Below are 19825 nucleotides of genomic sequence, written 5' to 3'. Positions count from 1 at the left end.
CATGACCCAGAATTCAAACAGTGGGGATACTGCTTTGCTGTGAAGAGGGTAAAAGAGGGATTTCACTAAAACACAATATTGGAGAGTCAGAGAATCTTATAGAATTCAAAACCTTGGGTACATTAAATAAGGAAAAAAAGAGGACATTGGAGGCAAGGTGGTAGTGGTGGCAACAGCAGTAATAGTGCTGCTGCTGTATCACAGAGGGAGGAAAAATGCAGAGAAACAAGACATAGATTTAGTACAAAAAGTCCTGAGATCAGAGAGAGCGCTTTCCCTTGACTGATCCAGATGATCCAGAGGCTTCATTGCACTGTACACTGTTGCAACAAGGATGCTCTGTGATTCCCACTGTCCACAGAGAGCAAGGCAGGAGGCACCTTGACACAGCCAAGCTGTAGGAACCAGGAGCTAGGATATCTGAGCAGGGATGACTGCAGGGTTCCAAGGGACACCTGCTGTAGGATCTAGACATTGTTTAGATGAGTTAGAGCAAAAGGCATGGAGAGCACTTTGCATAGGGAAATCAAGTGAGAAATGTGGAGGAGAGCCCTGTTCCCTTCCCTCTTTGAATCTGGTGGCTCACAGGGAAGTGGGTTGAGAATTTCACAAGTGGGTGTGAAGAACAGGATGGTGTGAATACATGCTCAGGGACTAACCATGGGATGCATAAAAGGGCTATTCCACAAATAGCAGAGGAGGTAAAGAATTGGCTCCCTGACATCACAAGTGGAATCCTGGGGAGACTCCTGAAATACTGTCTCCCAGCAGAGACTTGCAAAAATGCTGGACCCTAAGACTGCACTGATATAATCTCTTAAGAACAACCACTATAAAGCAAAGGCCCTGGAGCATGAATGGAACTGAGTCCCACCTGTGGAAAAAACTCCACCTACAGGAACTCCTCTCACAGACCTCTTTAGTCAGCCTCCTGAGGAGTGCAGCAGTCTGATCTGATAAAACTCCAGCAGACTGTACCTCCCACACCATCCTTCCTCATGTAAGAAGGGAAGGTTGAGAATTTTTGAACTCTGATTGCCAATGTGAGAAGCAATACAACAAGAAGGGTTTAAAAAACCCTTGTCCCTTACTCTTATGCTGAGTACATAACTCAAAAAGAAATGGAAAGAAAGGCACTTGGCACAGAGAGTGAACATACATTGTCATTGATGATTTTGACCACCTCGTGGAAATGATTCCTTAATTTTTCATTAAAAATCTCCTATTTTTCTTCTTTAGTTTTAGTCATTGTATGTGTGGTTTTTTGTCTTTGAGTGTATGTGTGTGTTTCTACTGAATGATTTATGTATATGACTTATTTGTTTTCATTTTCTCATTTTTAAATGTGTAGTTATTTTCCTTGCCTTATCTATAAAGGGTTAAGATTTTGTATTAGTATATTTTGGGCTTATTTTATATGGTTTTTCATTTTTCTCTTTGTCTTGTTTCCCTTTCTCTTTTATTCTGCTAACATCCAAATCCTGTTGTTCACCCTCTAACTCTACCTTTGATATTTCACTTCTACTTACCCTCCTTTCCTCATAACTATTACATCCACATCTTCTGCATTCTCTTTTTCACTTTTTGAAATTATAAGCCCTTTTCTCCATTTCTACATGTTTTTTCTCTTAATAACTCTAGTCTTATCATCTTTTAGCACTGATTGGTTTTTTTAATGCTGGCTCCAATCATTAATAATGTTGTAATTGTTGCTGTTGATACCTCAGGTGACACATGTTGTTCTATTTAATACCAGATACAATAAATAATTATTTTTTTGTCTTTACTGATGGCATTTCTGATCCTACCATTTCAAGTGATCAACTAAACAAAAACTTGGTATTTTGAAGGAATAAGCAAGATTGAGAAAGCCTGAGCCAAGGTAAGCAAAAGAAAGGAGAAAAACCTCAACATATTAAAATCTTTTTAAAAAGGAATTATCACCAGACTACTGGAATACAGAGGATCACCAGAAAGTATTTTGCAAATTTATTCCCCAATAAGCTAGACAAGTCTTGAAGACATGGACAAATTGCTAGAGACATACCACCTACTCAGATTGAAACAAGAGAATATAGAAAAAATAAACAGACCTATTTCAAGTAATGAAATTGATGATGCTATCAAAATTCTACCCCAAAATATAAAAGCCTGGGAGAAGATGGATTCTCAACCAAGTTCTAACAGAAATTTTAAGGAGGAACTAATACCAATTCTTCTCAAATTATTTTATGAAAAACATTATTTCATGAAAAAAGAGGGAAGACTTCTAATCTCATTCTATGAAACCAGTGTCATCCTGACACCAAAACCAAATGAAAACACATCAAGAAAAGAGAAATTCTGATCAATATTGTTGATGAACATACATGAAAAAATTCTTAATAAATTGCTGGCAAATCACATACAAAAATACATCAAAATATAGAACACAATAATCAAGTGGTTTTCATCCCAAGGATCCTTGTGTATAGTTCAGCATGTGTAAATCAATAAATGTAATTCACCACATAAATAGACAAGAAACCCATGATTTTCTCAATATATGTGAAAAAAAAAACATTGGACAATATACAGCATCAAATCATAAGTAGAACCATGGAAAAGCTAGGAATAGAAGGAACATAACTCAACACTTTAAAAGCCATATGCAACAAACCCAAGCCAATATCATTCTAAATGTAGATAAAAGGATTCCCCCTAAAAACAGGAACAATACAGAGAAGCCAAATTTCACAACTCGTTTTCAAAATACTCTCAAGACTTTACCCAGTACAATTAGGCAAGAGAAGAAAATTAGATGAATAAGAAAATAAGTACTGAAAGTATCTCTGCTGGTGACATGATCCTATATTTAGAACACCCAAAAAAGTCCACCAGAAAATTTCTAGAACTCTTAAATATATTCATTACTGTAACAGGATAAAAAAACAACACCCATAAATCAATCACATTCCTGTACTCCAATGATGAATCAGCTGAATGTGGAATTAGGAAAACTATAACATTCACAATAGTTTTTAATTTGAAGAAGACCTTAGAATATAGAAAGACTTGCCATGTTCTTTGATAGGGATTATTAATATTGTCAAAATGTTCATACTACCAAAACAGTATATGTTTTCAATGCAATTTCCAACAATATTCCAAAGATTTTCTTTATAGGAATAGAAAAAGCAGTCATGATATTCATTTTAAAAAAAATAAGAGGCCCTGAATAGACAAAGCCGTTCTTAGTGAAAAAACAAAGCAGGAGGCATCACAATATCAGACCTTAAATTATATTTCAGAGCTACAGTAACAAAAACAGCCTTGTATTGGCATGAAAACAGGTAAGACATTCAATAGAATAGAATAGAACACACAGACAAAACTCCATAAAAACATAATAGCTTCTAATAGACAAACATGCAAAAATATACATTTGAGAATATATTGCCTTTCAAAAATCAAAATCCATATGTAGAAAATTAAAGTTAACCCCTTTCACCCTGCACAAACTCAACTCAAATTGGATGAAAGACCTAGGAATTAGACCAGAAACCCTAGAAAAAATGTAGGGCATCCTAGGAAAAGGTTAGGCCCAATACTTCAAATAGCAAGTCAGGAACAGAATTCATTAACAGCACTCTTAAATCACAAAAACTATAATGAAAAATCAACAAATAGAATGGCATCAAATTAAAGACCTTGTTCTCCGCCAAGGAAACAAGAGATTGAAGAGAGAGATTACAGAATGGAAGAAATTCTTTTCCCCATGCACTTCAGATATGGTATTAATACCTGGGATATACAAAGAGCTCTAAAATTAACACAAACAAAGCCAAATAATCCAAACAAAAAATGAGCCATGGAATGAATCAGACATTACTGGAAAAAAAAGAAATACAAATGGTCTACAAATATGTGAAAAAGTGATCAACATCTTTAGCAATTAGAAAAATGCAAATTAAAATAATAGTGAAATTTCATCTTGTTCCAGGCAGAATGGCAATTATCAATAATATGAGTAACAATGTTGTGAAGATTTTGGAAACAGAGCACACTAATACATTGTTGGTGGCACTGCAAATTGGTGCAACCACTCTGGAAAACATTATGGAGAATCCTCAGAAAACTAGGAATGGAACTATCATTTGACCTAGTTTTCCCACACTTTGGCATCTACCCAAAAGAATTAAAAGCAGACTACCAAAATGATGCAGCCACATCAGTGTTTATAGCAGCACAAGTTACAAATGCTAAGTATTGTTTTAGTCAGCTTTTTAAACTCCTATGACTGAAAGACATGACAAAGAACAATTTAAGGGAGGAAACATTTATAGGAGGATTCACAGTTCATGAGTTCTCAGTCCATCAGCAGGCAGCTCCATTCCCTCAGGGCTTGAGGTGAGTCAGAACATGGTGGAAGAGTATGGTAGAGAGATACAAATATATACTCCAAAGCCATGACCCAATGACCCACCTCTCTCATCCACACCCCACCTTCCTCTGTCACCACTCAGTTAATACCATTAGGGGATTATTTCACTGATTCAGTTAAGAATGTCACAACCCAATCATTTTCCCTCTGAATCCTTTCATGTTGTCTCACATGTGAACTCATGGGGGACACACAACTCACATCTATACCAAAACAGCTATGGAGCCAAACTCAGTGCCTTTCAACTAATGAATGGCTAACAAAATATGCTATATATACACAATGGAGTACTACTCAGTCATAAAGAAGAATGGCTGTATGACATTTGCTGGTAAATGAATGGTTTTGGAGAAAATCATGCTAAATAAAATGAGTATTTTCTGATATATAGAAGCTAATGTGCAACACGTGGTTGGGGTAGAAATTAGTTCAGTATATTAGACAAAGGGGGATGAAAAGAATTGAGAGAGAATGGAAAAATGAAAGACAGTGCAATAAATCTGACTTAATGTTCCCATGTACTGATACGAACCCACCACATTGATTCTCAACATCCTGTACATCCCTAAGAACTTAATTTAAAAAGTAACTATGTACAGAGATATGATAAATTGTGGTATAAAGGTGTATTAAAAATTGTAATGCAAAATATATAATAATAATAATAAGAGAGCTCATATAAAATATTTTTAAAAGTAACTACTTGCAAATGGTAGAAAGTTCAGTATAGGGAACAGAGAGAGGAGCAGGTGTGTAGAAAGAAGGGAAAGGAAAGGTACCGCATTCTGAATTACAAGAAGATATATTCCAGGCTTCTATTATTATGTTAAAATGAATTATGCTGTCATGAATAACTAAAAGGAAGCCATAACAAAAGAAATAATACATTTCAATTATGCCAGCTTGGCCAATAATGATGACGGTGATAAGAGGAAGGAGTACAAAGCAAACACTGTGGCTGGTGGATAAAGAAATAGAATTAAAAAAAAAACCAAACTACTGACTTGGGAAAACCTGTGGATTAGAGAAGATGGTTGATTTTAATGGACAGAGTCAGATAAGTGGCTCAGTGAAAGCAAATCCAAAAATCACTTGTCCCCCAAGAGTAGCAAGCATTCTGTATATGTAAAACCCTCTTTAATGGGGAAAATGGGGAGCTACTTTCCCCACTGAAAACAGGCAAGACATTCAATAATAGAATAGTGCTGCGGGGTGACAGGGGTTAAATTTCGTTTTCAACATATGAATTTTGATTTTCAAAAGGCAATATATTCTCAAGTGTACATTTTTGGCATGTACTGTTTTTATGGAGTTTTGTCTCTGTTCCCACTGAGAAAGTTCCCATTGAGAGAAAGTGCTCCATAATAGCTATTGGGAAGACACCTATAGCAGCCACAAAGGAGCATCTGAACTCCATGGCAGATGCTCAGCATTTCATATTGAAAGCAGAGAAGGTGAACCTGTGGATGTTTTGTCTGTACAGCTTAAAAGTTAATATTATCAGAGGCCCTAGAGATCCACATGTTATCCACAGCAATTGTCAAACCCAAATCCACAGAATTGTAAACTGAAAACCAATTGCTGAAACCTCCAATTTAGATCTCTGTTTCACCCCTGCTACAGAAATACACAATTTTTCAGCACCCTAAGGGTTACAAGTTAATACACAGAATGAAAATCCACCACTACCAACAGTTTTGACTACCTAAGTAGAAATAAGCCTTTTAGTTCTCAGCCACTTTTATCCACTATACTATTGCACCAGGATGTTCTGCCTCACCTCAAGTCCTAAGGAATGGGGCATGCTGCCAAAGGACTAAGATCTTCGAAACCCCTAATATACTTTTCCTCCTCTAATTTTTCTTGTCAGAACATTGGCCCAAGCCAAAAAACCAACCAAACAACAACAACAAAAATAAAAACCAACCAAACAAAAACAAAACAAAACAAACCAAAAAACTAACATGTCACATAAGTGGAATTAAGAACAAGAATCAAAAGGTCATCTCAATAGTTTAATAAAAGGGTTTTTAACTACAGAAAACAAGTTCAAAAATGCTGGAGAAGATATGGATAGAAGGAACTCAAACTTAACATATAAAAGCTATATATGAGAAATACAGAGCCAACATCACATTGAACAGAGATAAAAATGAAAGATTTTCTCCAGCAATCAGGAGCAAGACAAGAATGTCCACTTTTACCACTTCTAATCAATATAGTTCTCAAACCTCAAGTCCAGCAATCAGGTAAGAGCAGGAAATTAAAGGGATACAAATAGAAAAAATAAAAAGCCAACTTATCCCTGTTACCTCCTGACATAATCCTATATTTAGAAGATACAGATAATTACATCAGACCTGATAAATTTAGCAATGTAGCAGGATAAAAGATCAACATTCATAAATCAATTGTACTATTGTTCTCCAATAGTGATTCAGCTGAAAAAGAATTCAAGAAAACCATCACTTTCACAATAATATAACAAAACACTTGGAGATTAATCTAACCAAGGTGGTGAAAGAATTTGACAATGAAAACCATAGAACACAGAAAAAAATCAAAGAAGAACTCAGAAAATGCAGAGTCCTTCCATATTCTGGATTAATATCATCAAATGGCAATACTACCAAAAGCAATACTCAGATTCAATGCCATCCCCTTCAAAATACCAGTGATATTCCTCACCATATTGAAAAGCCAGTCCTGAAATTCATTTGGAATAACAAGAGTCTCAGAAATGCTTTATGGCAATTGAATTCTGAGCAAGAAAAGAATTGCCAAAGCAATTCCGAGTAAGAAAAAAAAATGTAAGGCAAATAACAATACCTGATCTCAAATTAAGACTACAGAGATGAGTAGAAAATACCATGATATTGTCCTCAAAATACATATGAAGTCAATGTAACAGAATATATACCACAGACAACATGCATACTTATAGCCACCTGACACCTGACAAGGGCACCAAAAATATATGTCAGATAGAAGAAAGTGGTTTAAACAAATGATGTTGGAAAAACTGGATATCCATAGAAATACTGGCAAGGATGTGAGATTTAAGGTACAATGACACATTGTTTGTGGAACTGCAAATTATTACAACTCTGGAAAACAATGTGGAGATTCCTTAAAAAAAAATAAGAGTAAAACCAATATGACCCAGCTATTCCACTCCTCGCTGCTTATTCAAAAGAACCAAAATCAGCACACTATCAGGATATAGTCACTTCAATGTTGTAGCAGGCCAATTCACAATATATAATTTGTGAGATCAACCCAGATGTCCATCAATAGTTGAATGGATCAAGTGCAAAAAATTAAGTGGTAACTAAATCTGGAGCTGTAGCACTGCTGAATGACTCAAAGCACATAAATTTGTACACACTAAACAAAAGAAGTATTGGAACTCTGAATAAACTAGAATCATTATTGAAGAAAGAAACATGGCTGAATTGCCACAGTACCTTTGTCTGACTTTTCTTTAGGGTACACACTATTTTGTGGCCACAGGTGAACTTCTCTGGTCCAAGGCCTGCGGAAGTCTTCAGGATGTCTTAACCTTAACTTATGTAGGAGGAAACAGCCTGGGAAATTTGATAAAATAGAGTGAGATGTTGACAACTTACTAGCAAAAGAATATAGGGTCATCAAAAATAATTCAATTAACAGTTCAAACAGTTTTAAGTGATAATTGTAAATATCTGGGGATACAATTGAGCTTTGAATTCAAGTATACATTATACAATAATAGCATGCCCAGCAACTTAAATATTTGTATTGTTTTTCCTATGAGAAGAATTCTGTTATTTTCAGTAGCAAGGATGATCCTGGAGGACATTATGTTAACTGAAATACATCAAGCACAGAAGCACAATTGCTGCATAATCTCATTCTTTGGTAGAAGCTGAAAAATTAGTCTCATATAGAAGTTCAGAGTAGAATATTAGTTACCAGAGTAGGAGAGACACTGTTACAATTAAATATTAGAAAAAGTTCTGGTGTATTTTTTTCAGTCTCTGAGCAGAGTTAAAAATATCACAATCTATGTTTCAATAAAGTTTGAAGAGAGGGATTCGAATGTTATTAGAATTCACACTTTTAAACTCATTTTTCACCATTGGGGTGGCAAAGCACGTGAGTCAGTTTGGGCTTTAAGGATGACATTGCAAAGAGGGTAGGTCTAAAACCCAACAGACTATTTGTACAACAACTTTTACTAAGGTGAAATCCTAGAAAGGCAGAGAGAACAGTGACCAAGAACAGAGGCTGTGGCCATGTGGATTATGTTAAAATCCTAACGCAAAACTGTTAGGAGTTAAATAAACCACTCTGTGCCTCAATTGCTTGTTTGGAGATGCAGAAGTGTTCATCTGATCCATGTAATGGTGTAAGAGTGACAATGATAACATACAGGCAGCCTTAAGAAGACTGGTACTTTTTATGTGTGCTAAAATGTCCTATCATTAAATGTGTGGAAGAATAAGGTCGAACTTTGACAGTGTTTGAACAGAGAGATGTCAAAGAGATGTTATCCTCCATGACAGTGGATGAAGAAAGTCTATTCTACATTCTTTACAGTTGGATATTGAAAAGGTTAAGAATGTAAGAATTAAGTTCTGTTTTCCTGGAACCTGAAACTCATGTAGAAGTTGAAAACAACTCCTGGAAATGCCCACTAAATATATGTTGAAGTCTCCCCTGACCATCTGGTTGCTCTACGAAAACAACCCCTCCCAGAAACCGTGCAATGATTGGCTATGCTGTATGTGAAGTCCCTGCCCTCTCCAAGGAAAGTATATAAGCTCTGCTTAAGCTGTTCCTGGGGCTCTCTGCTCTATTCAAGTGAGCTCTGAGCCCCAGCATGCTGGACCCCCAATAAACCCTTTGCTGTTGCATGAGACAGTCTCTTGGTGGTCTCTTCCTCCAATGCTCGCCCGACCTTTACAATATGTGTAAAGCTCAGGGAAAATTATTCCATGTGACTCAATAGCAGCCTGAAGGTATGGGTGGGAAAAGTCTGTTACTCATAATTTTGAGTTTTAGGCATTTGAAACTTGGAGATTTTATATGATTTTTCCAGAATCACAAAAGTGATGCATGGTAGATGTGGGACAGTAATGTAGCTGTTTACCTGGAACAAAAGATCTGTGATCACTTGAGTCCTCTAGTTGATACATTAGAACCATGAACTCAGAACTCTTTTTATTCTTTCTCAAATCCTCCTCCCGTAAGGCCTCCTTGGTAAGGCTGATGTCCCAGAAGGATTGACTGAGCCAAGAGAAGGGCTCAGAGTAAAACCCAATATCCTGCCCCTTTGTTTCAATTACTGACCAAAAATAGGATGATTTTTATCCAAATGAAGCCTCTCTGACGGTCAAGGGTATAGTGCACACTTGTAAACATCCTACCTCAGGATCTTTTCACTGGAAACTGAAAATGAGCCTTCATGTTGAACAGTTGACCACCCAAATGATCAGAGCTGTGTGTGGCTGGTAAACTGTTTCAGAACTCAGGACATTCTAAATCAACTGCCACTGAAGGGCTGTGCCCAGAGTTATGTTTCCTTTTCCTATTTGCCCCTGGATGAGCTGTTAGTGTGAGTTAATGGGGAAAACAGATACCCTGAGCTGGTGTTTGCTGGATCAGTGTAGGAAGTTGACCTGCCCTCATGTCTGTGAACTAATATTTTCTGGGCCATCATCTCAGCAGCTGGACAAAGGTCTTTCTGAACACCTGCTGGAGATGCACCAGCTCTGCAAGCATATTCTTGATCCTGACCTTCCTCATCCCTTCTTAGATGCTGCAGGGACAGGAGTTAGAGACTTATCTGCATTAAAAGGGAGTGCCCATAAATACAGCCTATGAAAATGAGGATCCTTGGTGGACCTTCCCTGAAGTCCACATAGGCCTTCATTTCCTCCATTATCAGAGGTCCACTACATTTACCTCATAGCACTGTCCTTTTTGCCAGGGATCATTTAGTCATCAACCCCTTGGAAACAGGACCCTAAATCTCAGGCCTTTTACCTTTCTACAAATATCTTCATTTAGATTTCTCTAACATTACTTTTAGAGGTTCACATATCCATTCAGAAGAGATTGGCCTCTAATTGCCCTTTCATGTTACATTTGTTTCCACACATAGTATCCATAGTCTTCCTTTTTTTAATTTCATAAAAGCAAAATGGGTGTCTTTTGCCTTTTTTATCTATTCAGGCAAAGGGAGCATATGATATTGGCATTAGTAAACGTCTATTTTCCTATATTTAAGGAAATCTTTAAGAAAACCAGCTGAATAGGAGAATGAAACATATAAATTGAGTGATAAATCAAATCCTTAAATCTCAGCAGAAAAGATTGAATGTGGAAGATGAAAAAAATCAAGAGGAAAATATGTTCAGTAAAAGTTAAGTAATCCCTCTGCATAAACAGCCTTGAAAGTATCAATGTCAATATACCTTCACCACAGCAATTTAGGTTTCCCATCACTAACTAAGACTTTTCTCCAATGTTTCTCACCACTTTTCTCCAATTTCAACCTATCACACCAAATGACAGTTGAAATGGATGTGCATCCCATATTATCATGGTGATAGTGGTCATTATATAATTTACATTGTGAGAAATGCCACATTATAGACAGCTGTTGTTCTCTAAGTGTGTATTTAACATGCCCAAGTGTGTTGTTTAATCATATTTAATCATATATTTTTACTTCAACAACTGAATCCTAGACCCACCCATTAATATTCTGCGTTTATGAAAACAAGTTAAAGTAGTAAAAATGTTCTACATCCCCCTAATATTGTCACTGGTCATAAAAGCCTGGGGTGAAAAGTAGACATAACTTCCATTTTGAGAATCAGAAGACATTTTATTCTTGGTTGAAACACCAACACTACCCATTTCCCACTATTTCTGTATCTCCAGATATTTGTAAAGAGAAAAATTTTTAAGTTGGTTTATTTTATTTTATTTTTATTTAGAACATTATATTTCATAAAAGACAATGGTAAAATGTACAAACATTTCCATGAGAAGCAAAAAAGAGTATATAAGAAATTAGTAGCATTTATGTTTCAGTGCATTTATGAATAAGTCTTTCATATATTAATAAATAAAATAAATTTAAGTATACTTTCTCATTCTGATAAATCCCATGGTCATTTTTGTTCTCTTGGTTGACAAACTTGCAAATCCAAGCCAATAAATCTAAAGTACTTTTTATTAGAAAAGTACATAAAGGAATATAACAGAGACAAGCAAAGGGCAAATAATATGACACCCAATCTGCTTTCACTTGTAGAAAGCTTCCAAAAGGAGAATACTGCATTGGATTTTTTTTTCAATTTTGGCTTTACATGGATATCAATATTTTAGCTGGGAAAGAAGTACGATTTTCTAATACACAATTTTTGCACTTATGTCATGTTGTGGATAAGGTTTTCTTAGTGAACATATTTTCAAAAGTACAACCAAATTTAAATTTAAACTTTAAAAAATTCTTGTTATGCCCTAGTTTTGGAAAAGAATGAAACCACTATCCTCACTGTGAATTAGATATAATATTATCACTGGGTACTTTGCCCTTTTCTTTTCTATTGACTGGCCCATTAATCATGATTCCTCCTGTATTCAAAGGCATTGTATAATTTTACCTCTAATGCCATGAGACTTCTTAATATCTCCATGTCCACATCTATAGGAAATATAAAAGATCAGTTATGAGATGATGTCTTCATAATTTCAGAATGATTTCAATTTGCTTGATTTGATTTGTTTAGAAAATACATAATACTTTCAAATAGACATACCTATCATGGCAGCTGGTACAGGGTAGACAATCAATATATGTTCATTAAGAAGTCTAACAAACATCCCATATAGAAGTATGTTTGTATTTGCAATGTGTTTATTAATCTTTAGGAAATAAATTCATTGTCATACAATGAAAACACCTGGGAAAGCACTCTCATTCTATGGAAAACATATAAAGGTCACTGTTTATAGCCAAAAATAATTTTAGATCTCTACTTAATATTTACATCCCACTCTGAAACCGATATTAATGTCGGAACAAAATAAGGCAAAGAGTAGTAGCACTTATTTCTCTAGAACCTGTAAGGTGTACACCAAAATGAAAAGATGTGAATGGTCACATTAAAATGAGAAAAAAATATTGCCCTAAATAGACTCAGAAATTATGTTGATTTTGCCCACCACTAAAATATTTTAGTATTACTCAGTTATTTATGACAAACATTTGATATCATTTTTATTCTGCTTTCATTTCATTAAATTAAAAACCATGTTGAGTTTTGGGAAGCAAAGTAACCAGATAAATAAATTAAGTACAAATATCTTAATTTTCAGAAGATTTTAATTTTTCTATTTTGAGTACCACAAAAAATAAAAGATAAATATATTGAAAACATTTCTAAGAATTAAATACAGGAAAATCTATTTGGTATCATACTAGGCTATTAATTTTCTCAAAGTGTAAGATTTTGATTATTTTATGATTTGTTTTGTGATTATTTATGTTACCAAAACTGTCACAGAAAATGAAACTTGAAAATTAAAATTGCAACCCAAGAAAAATACCCATATTTCTGTCTTAGGTGAACAACCCACAAGGAAAATATGATCCAAACTTTTTTTATGTGTAGAATTCTATTATTCTTCATTGTTATTGAAGATTCACTTTATAGGTATGTAACTTTTTGTTTTAAATCTGTGACTATAATCTGGGGAACTCTGGAGGCTGACACAGGAGCTCATGACTATAATCTGGGGAACTCTGGAGGCTGACACAGGAGGATCCCAAGTTTGAGGTCAGCCTCAGCAATTTAGGGAGATCCTCTGTAATGTAGTGAGATACTATCTCAAAATCAAAAAATAAAAAGGAAAGGTCCAGGGATCTAGTTCAGTGGTAAAAATTGCCTGGGTTCAACCCAAGTACCCTCCCAAAAGCTTTTTCAGAAAATACTATAAGATATTTTAAAGAATATACATAATTGATAAGCTTCAAAGTAAAAATATTTTTTTTTGGTTTTTGCCATGGAAATTTTTGCCCAATTTTAACATAAATCCTTGGTATCAGGTAGTTGGACCTGTCTTCTGAAGTGATAATATTAGCACATTTAAATAACTGATAACACATTTTAAGATAACTCTATGAAATTAGACTTTTAACAAGAAAATTTTAGTAATTAACAGCCAATTTATTGTTAAAAGAAAAAAGATTCAATGAATCTAGCTGACATTAAAAGATTCCTTTGCAAAAGTGAAATTCTACATGTCTGAGAATTAAAATTTGTTTTTATCTACCAAGCATTTATCTTCATAAAACAGAATATTTTATTTCTTATCTAAAGGTATAATTCATTTGTAAGTACTACTGAGTTTTCCATAGCTCATTTTTAAAAAGATAACTATTTTTTAATGTAGGGTTTTTTTCTACTTAATTACAAATTATAAAACCTCTATTCACTATGAATTTTAAAAAATACAGTGTATGAACAACCTTGGAAACATTTTTTGAGGAACAAAATCCCTGACACACATGAAAGACATTTATTATAAAGAGGTCCTTTATATCATGTCACATCACAACTTGTAAGATATTCTTGGTAATACTCATGCAATATGCCTAAATAATATGGTTATTATTTAGCAAAATCTGATGAGATTGCAAGCAAGAAAAAAAAACCTGGTAATACTGGAAAGAAGAAAAGATGTTTAAGTCCTTCTTTCCCTTTAAAGCCCAACAAAAGCTATGACTTCTTCCATATGAGAGGGTGGGCTCTAAAGCTAAAAACTAGTACAGCAGTTTACTATATGAATTTATTATAATAAATCTTTGTTTAATGACATAAATTTACAGTGTTTTTTCCCATGCAAATATGTCTACAAAAGTCCAATGAAAGCAATTGCATGCAAAATTGTATGGTCTTATTTCTCAACCATTTGAACACATTAATTTATATATACAAACTCTGTTTAAATGGAAATAAAAGCATTCTCTTGAATTAAATTATAGATTTCATTATAAAAAACTATCTCTTTGTGGGAAGCTCTTTCAACTTCCAACCTCAAGTAACAGCTCTGGTTTCTGCAGTGTGTCTCAAAGTAGAGAGGAGAGGTGTAAGAAGGAAGAATGTATAATCCCACACTATAAACACTGAGGACTGTTGCCTCTTCTCAGAGGTCTGGGCACTAAGACATCCAATCTCTGACATCCACTAAGTGCACTACAAGTTTATGATCCAGCACTGTGTAATACTCTACCGTGAGAGCTACTTCTTTTAATAGTGATTGATTGGAGCTAACTCTGGCATGAGGTTCACAGATATATTTGCATACAACCTATCAAATATAATATAATAAATTGTTCAACCCAGTGATGTATGCGCTTTAGAATAATAAATTGTTCAACCCATCGATGTATGCACTTTAGAATACCTTAGTAATTTATAGTGATGAGGAATAGATGTGTATTTTCCTAGGTCTCCCTCTGGTCTGGTTACATTATATCCAGCATAATGATCTCTGTTCCAAAGGTCATCATCTTCTCTTCATAATCCCCAGAAGGCATTAGGAAAACCACTGATCTTTCTAAACTGTTCCATTCTCAGACCATTTACACCACCAAAAAAACTCTTTACATACATGTATTTATCCATCTCTGCTGCAAAGTGACAAGGCATTTTTCCACATCCATAATAGTTTCCCTCATTTTCAGGTAGATGATGCACATCATGGAAGATCACATAGTCCTAGATGTTGTCTTTCATGGCCTCCTTGAAGCCCATGTAGAAGAGCACAGCATGATTAAAAGATTGTGTGCCAGTCTGTTCAATGACATAAAAGGCAAATTCCAGGTACTGCTTCTGAATCATTGAAAACAAATATAAGAAAAAAAAAAAAAAAACAGAAGCTGTTCATGGTGGTTGTGGAGGGGAATGAGAACTCTCACCTTCCATCTGTGTTTACAGTCCTTTAGCCTCCAGTGACCTCCTGGCTCAATATCCAAATCATTAGAGAAGAAATGATGAAGTTCATCAAAACTGACCTTGCTTACATTGGCATTGAGAAATGCTGGCATGTAAAGCAGGCTTTCTGGGCAGGGAAGGACTGGTGAATATGTCAAATTTTCTGGGAGATATGTAGTTTGAACAGATAGCCACTTGAATTATTGCCTTAAAGATAATCTGTGTCATTGAAGGGGTGTTTTCATTTGTGTACATCCTGATCATTTGTCTTATTGTTTTCACATTTCAACATACCTCTAGCTTGTACCCTAAAGAGGCATGTGTTGGCCATGCCCAGAGCCACAAAGATCAAGTAGAGGAAGCAATTGGAGACTCACATCCACCTGAGCACAGACATCTTCCTCTTCCCAACCAGCAGCTGGGGCTGCGCTCTCAGGCTGGATTCAGGGTTACCACCCAGGCCCTAAACTTCCAGGAATGTGCTAAGAACCCCAGGAACTCCAGTGCTTCCCTGGGAGAGGCTCTGGGAAGAGGACCTGAGTGGGAAGGAGAAAAGAGGAGGAAATGCAAGTAATGAATGAATGGGAGTCCGGGAGCTATGGAGGAGAGGCAAGGGAAGATTAGGGGGAAGGGTGGAGGGAGGAGAGAAGGGTCTGGGAGGTTGTGACTGGGAACAGAGGACTTGGAGCATCCAAGATAAGGCGAAGACCCGCATTCTCTCTAACAGGCAGAGGCTGAAGGAGGGGCTGCTGGTTGGGGAGAAGCACAGGCTGCGCTCTGCAGAGCCCTGCAGAGAGGGGCAGCTAACTGAGGCATGCCAGGGTTGCCCATGGCACCAGGTATCCGCCTGGGACTGAGCCTTGAGCTCAGGGTCTCACAGCCTGAGTTCGCTGGGACGCCTTCTCCAGGCCATGGCTTCTCAAACCTGTGAGGGGCTAGCATGCTCGCCAGGGCCGCAACAGACATGAAGCGCTAGGGCCCACGGGGTCCCTGGGGGTGGAGAAACTGAGCTCTAGCCAGCGGGAAATCTCCACTTCCTGCCTCGCGGTCTCCTGGGATTTGTGGACTTCCCAGGAGCCAAGCGCAGGCCAGGGCAGCGCCTGGAGAGCTGCTACCATGCTCATGCTCTGGTGGCTGCCAGTGGGGCCTAAAGGGCTGGAATGGCAACCGCTTTACTGCCAAGAGCAGGGGTGAAGCGCTGTGACCGCACTGCCCCTGGGACAGCAGGCAAAGATCCGCCCAGGATCTGAACACACTGAGCAGAGATGGGGACGGCGAAGAGAACCAAACTTTGTTTTAGATTCAGAATAAATATCTATGCAAAGAACTACCATTTAATATCAGAGATTTTCAGGTGGGGCGAATTTTAAGATTACATCCCACTTAATTTGAAATTTGAAAACAAAACTGTTTTCTATTTAGTACACTTTAACATAGTCTTTTGCTTATTGTGTGACTCTGTCATGCCACAAAAGTCATGGTTGAAGATGACCATGATGAGGTCTAAAAAAAATAAGTATGCAAAAAGAAGAAATAGATTAATAAGTGATACATTGCAAAAAAGGAAAAATGAGATTATATTGGATTTATTGTAACTATAAACTAAGCTGTGAAGATTCCAGGGCACAAAGGAGATTAAAACAAAATGACTCCATGGCAATTTAAATGAAGAAAGCACAATTCACCTCACTGTGAACAATTTATGTGTGATCACATGAGCACCTTGAGAAAATGCTCCTTGTTCTCCAGCTCACCTCACTGCTAGGAATCTGCAATGTGCCTGAAATTTAGTAGAAATTTAAAGATCACTCTGGGTTATAAATTCTTAAAATGTTTCAGCATCATAGATAAACAAATATAAGTAAATTAAAAATTATTTTAAGATTATTTCAATAGAAACATGCACATGTGACATTTGTATCTAATATATATGAATTTATACCATTTCATAAAATTACAAATTCAATTGTATTGAATAATGTAATTTATGATTAAAGACTATGTCTTAAGTGTATCATATATATCAGAGGAATGATTCAACTCTGAAATTATGTGAAATTTTCTAAGATAAGTTTGTGAAATTGATATGTGATGTCTAATCCAATATAAAGTGAAAATAATTAAATTCTATCTTTCATATTTTCATATGAAAGAAAAAAATGTATTGTTAGGATTAAGGAATTGACTAATGGTATGGTCAATGAGAGAAATAACACCAATCAAAACATTTTCTCTTTTATAATTAAATCAAATTGTTTAGGTGAAGGAAATGTGGCCAGGTGAAGTCAGGGAGGGAGAAGGAAATCTCACTTTTCAAAATTACCTGCTCTGTTCCTTATGTAAGACCTGAGCTACTATGGAAGCAGCTTCAGGATGGGAGATTCTAGCACAGAAGATGAATATACTCTTGTGTCTTTTGTTTCTTCTTAAATATTTAGAAATGCCAATAAAGATGGGTGGAGGTGAGGAGAGGAATCTAGCAATTAATGAAGGGCTGTCTGTCTGTTGATCTAGTGTTTGAAAGTCAATCCTACTGTAGCCCCCACTGTAGAAGTGGTAGGGAGTCACTTTGGACTCAGTACCAGGGTTGTAGAAAGGCTGTTTTTCATCTTCATAAATCAGATAATTGTCAGAGTTACTCTAGAACATGATGAAATCATACCAACTTCCTGTTTTTGATACAGAAGAGAACTAGAACCCAAGCTGTGGGCTACTCTACAGATAAATTCAAGGATGGGGCAGTCACCAAAAAAGGCTTGTGCACATACTTCCTTCTTTCCACTGGGGAACCAGAAGAAGATCACTGGGGAAATTCACTCTCTATATGCATCTAATATTGTGGTGCTCCTCTGGCATCAACAGCTCTCAGCCCTGAAAACAAGCAGGGCCTTCTGGTAATCTTTCACAAAAAAATATGAATGATTATATCACATCTGCCATAGGGGATTCCTAAAACACAATGAATGGGTAGTATCTGAGAATCTTTGTTAGAATGCAGAATGTGAGTTGGGAGGTTTCAGAATTGCTGTTGCTTCTGCCTTGGGGACCTCATGTAGACTAATAAATCTTATAGCCACTGAATCTGAACTTCACTCTGAAATTCTCAGAAGTTTATGTTAAATGCCCCAGCTAATTCCAATGTGCAGTTTATCTTGTCACTCACTTCACTGCATGACCTTGTCCCAGGTTGGAGAGTTTGACATGAAGATCAATGGGGTTATTCTTTTGGGTGTTAGCTGAGTTTCATACTCTGGTCTCCTTGTCTGGGTACAAAGATAACTTTGACTACATAAAATGCTCTCAAACCCCAAAACTCTGAAGGGAAGTTACAAATGAATAAAGAAATCATGACACATCTGGGCAACAAATTGCACATGTCCAATGGCGGTTAATTCCCATGATTACCTCAATACTCTTGGCTTCTTTATGACATGTTTCCTGGCATACAGTATTACTTCTCATCCAGCATGAGAGTAGAAGACTTCTGACTTCTGCATGGAGTGTGGAGCACAGATTAACTTGTCTTGTCCATCTTCAAAACTCTCTTCTTTTTTCCTTGTCAGTATAGATTCCTCTAATTTAAACTCTTAAATTGCAATCAGTTAAATCACCTGATTTAAACTTCTAAATTGCAATTAGTTGAATCACCTGATAACCTGATAGCTTATTTTAGAATATGTGTGGCAATGTAGAGAGGTGGTGAAATCTAAGATTTGGATCTAATGGAATATGATTAGGCCACTGGGGGCAACACCTTGAAAGACTAATGTAGTTTACTCATTACTTGGTTAGTTTTTTCCGACACAGTATTGTGTTTTAAAAATAGCAAACCAGTCCTCTGAGTCCTTCTGGCTTACTCTCACCATGTGATCTCTCCTTCTTGCATGGGCACCCCTATTGATGTCACTCAGCATGTTGTTCTGTAGCCAGGAGGGACTCCATCACAGCAAAGCAGATATGATTGCCATGTCTTGAATTTTCAGAATTCTCTATAAAGTACCTAACCTCAGGTGTTTTGTTATAGCAGTAAGAAAAAGAGTACTCTAGTAGATTATACAAGATCATCCTGCTCTTTCCTCTGAGGTCTCAAACTCTCTTTGGCTTCTGTTGAGTCAGTTCTCCCAATAAAGCTATGGGATTATGTTAGAGAATTTCCACCTGATAAAATTATTAAATTTTTAGTGGTAATTAATTAAAGCTGACTTAAATCTGAAGTTTGTATTAATCATCATGAATCCTGAAACACCCATAACATCTTAAAGGATAACAGAGAAACATTCTAATAGGAAATTACGTACCAGAAGAGTTGCACAGCAAAATGGAAATAGTTTGTACATGAAGATACTGAAAGGGAATGACAAAATTCAGGTATTCATCAGCAGATGATTCTTTGACCCTAGAACTC

At 36.3% G+C, this 19825-nt stretch overlaps 1 protein-coding gene and 1 pseudogene across 1 annotated transcript in view; both read right to left on the bottom strand.

Moving 5' to 3' along the window:
- LOC113197387 (uncharacterized) overlaps positions 1-19825 on the bottom strand; it is a 519021-nt gene that overhangs the window by 474897 nt on the left and 24299 nt on the right. The gene's annotated exons all lie outside the window — the stretch shown is intronic.
- Positions 14734-15327, bottom strand: LOC113176506 (beta-1,4-galactosyltransferase 6-like; annotated as a pseudogene).

This window comes from Urocitellus parryii, chromosome 3, assembly GCF_045843805.1.
Source record: "Urocitellus parryii isolate mUroPar1 chromosome 3, mUroPar1.hap1, whole genome shotgun sequence".
Classification (NCBI taxonomy): Eukaryota; Metazoa; Chordata; class Mammalia; order Rodentia; family Sciuridae; genus Urocitellus; species Urocitellus parryii.
The sequence above is the reverse complement of the archived record's forward strand: the minus strand, read 5'-3'. Positions and strand labels throughout refer to the sequence as shown.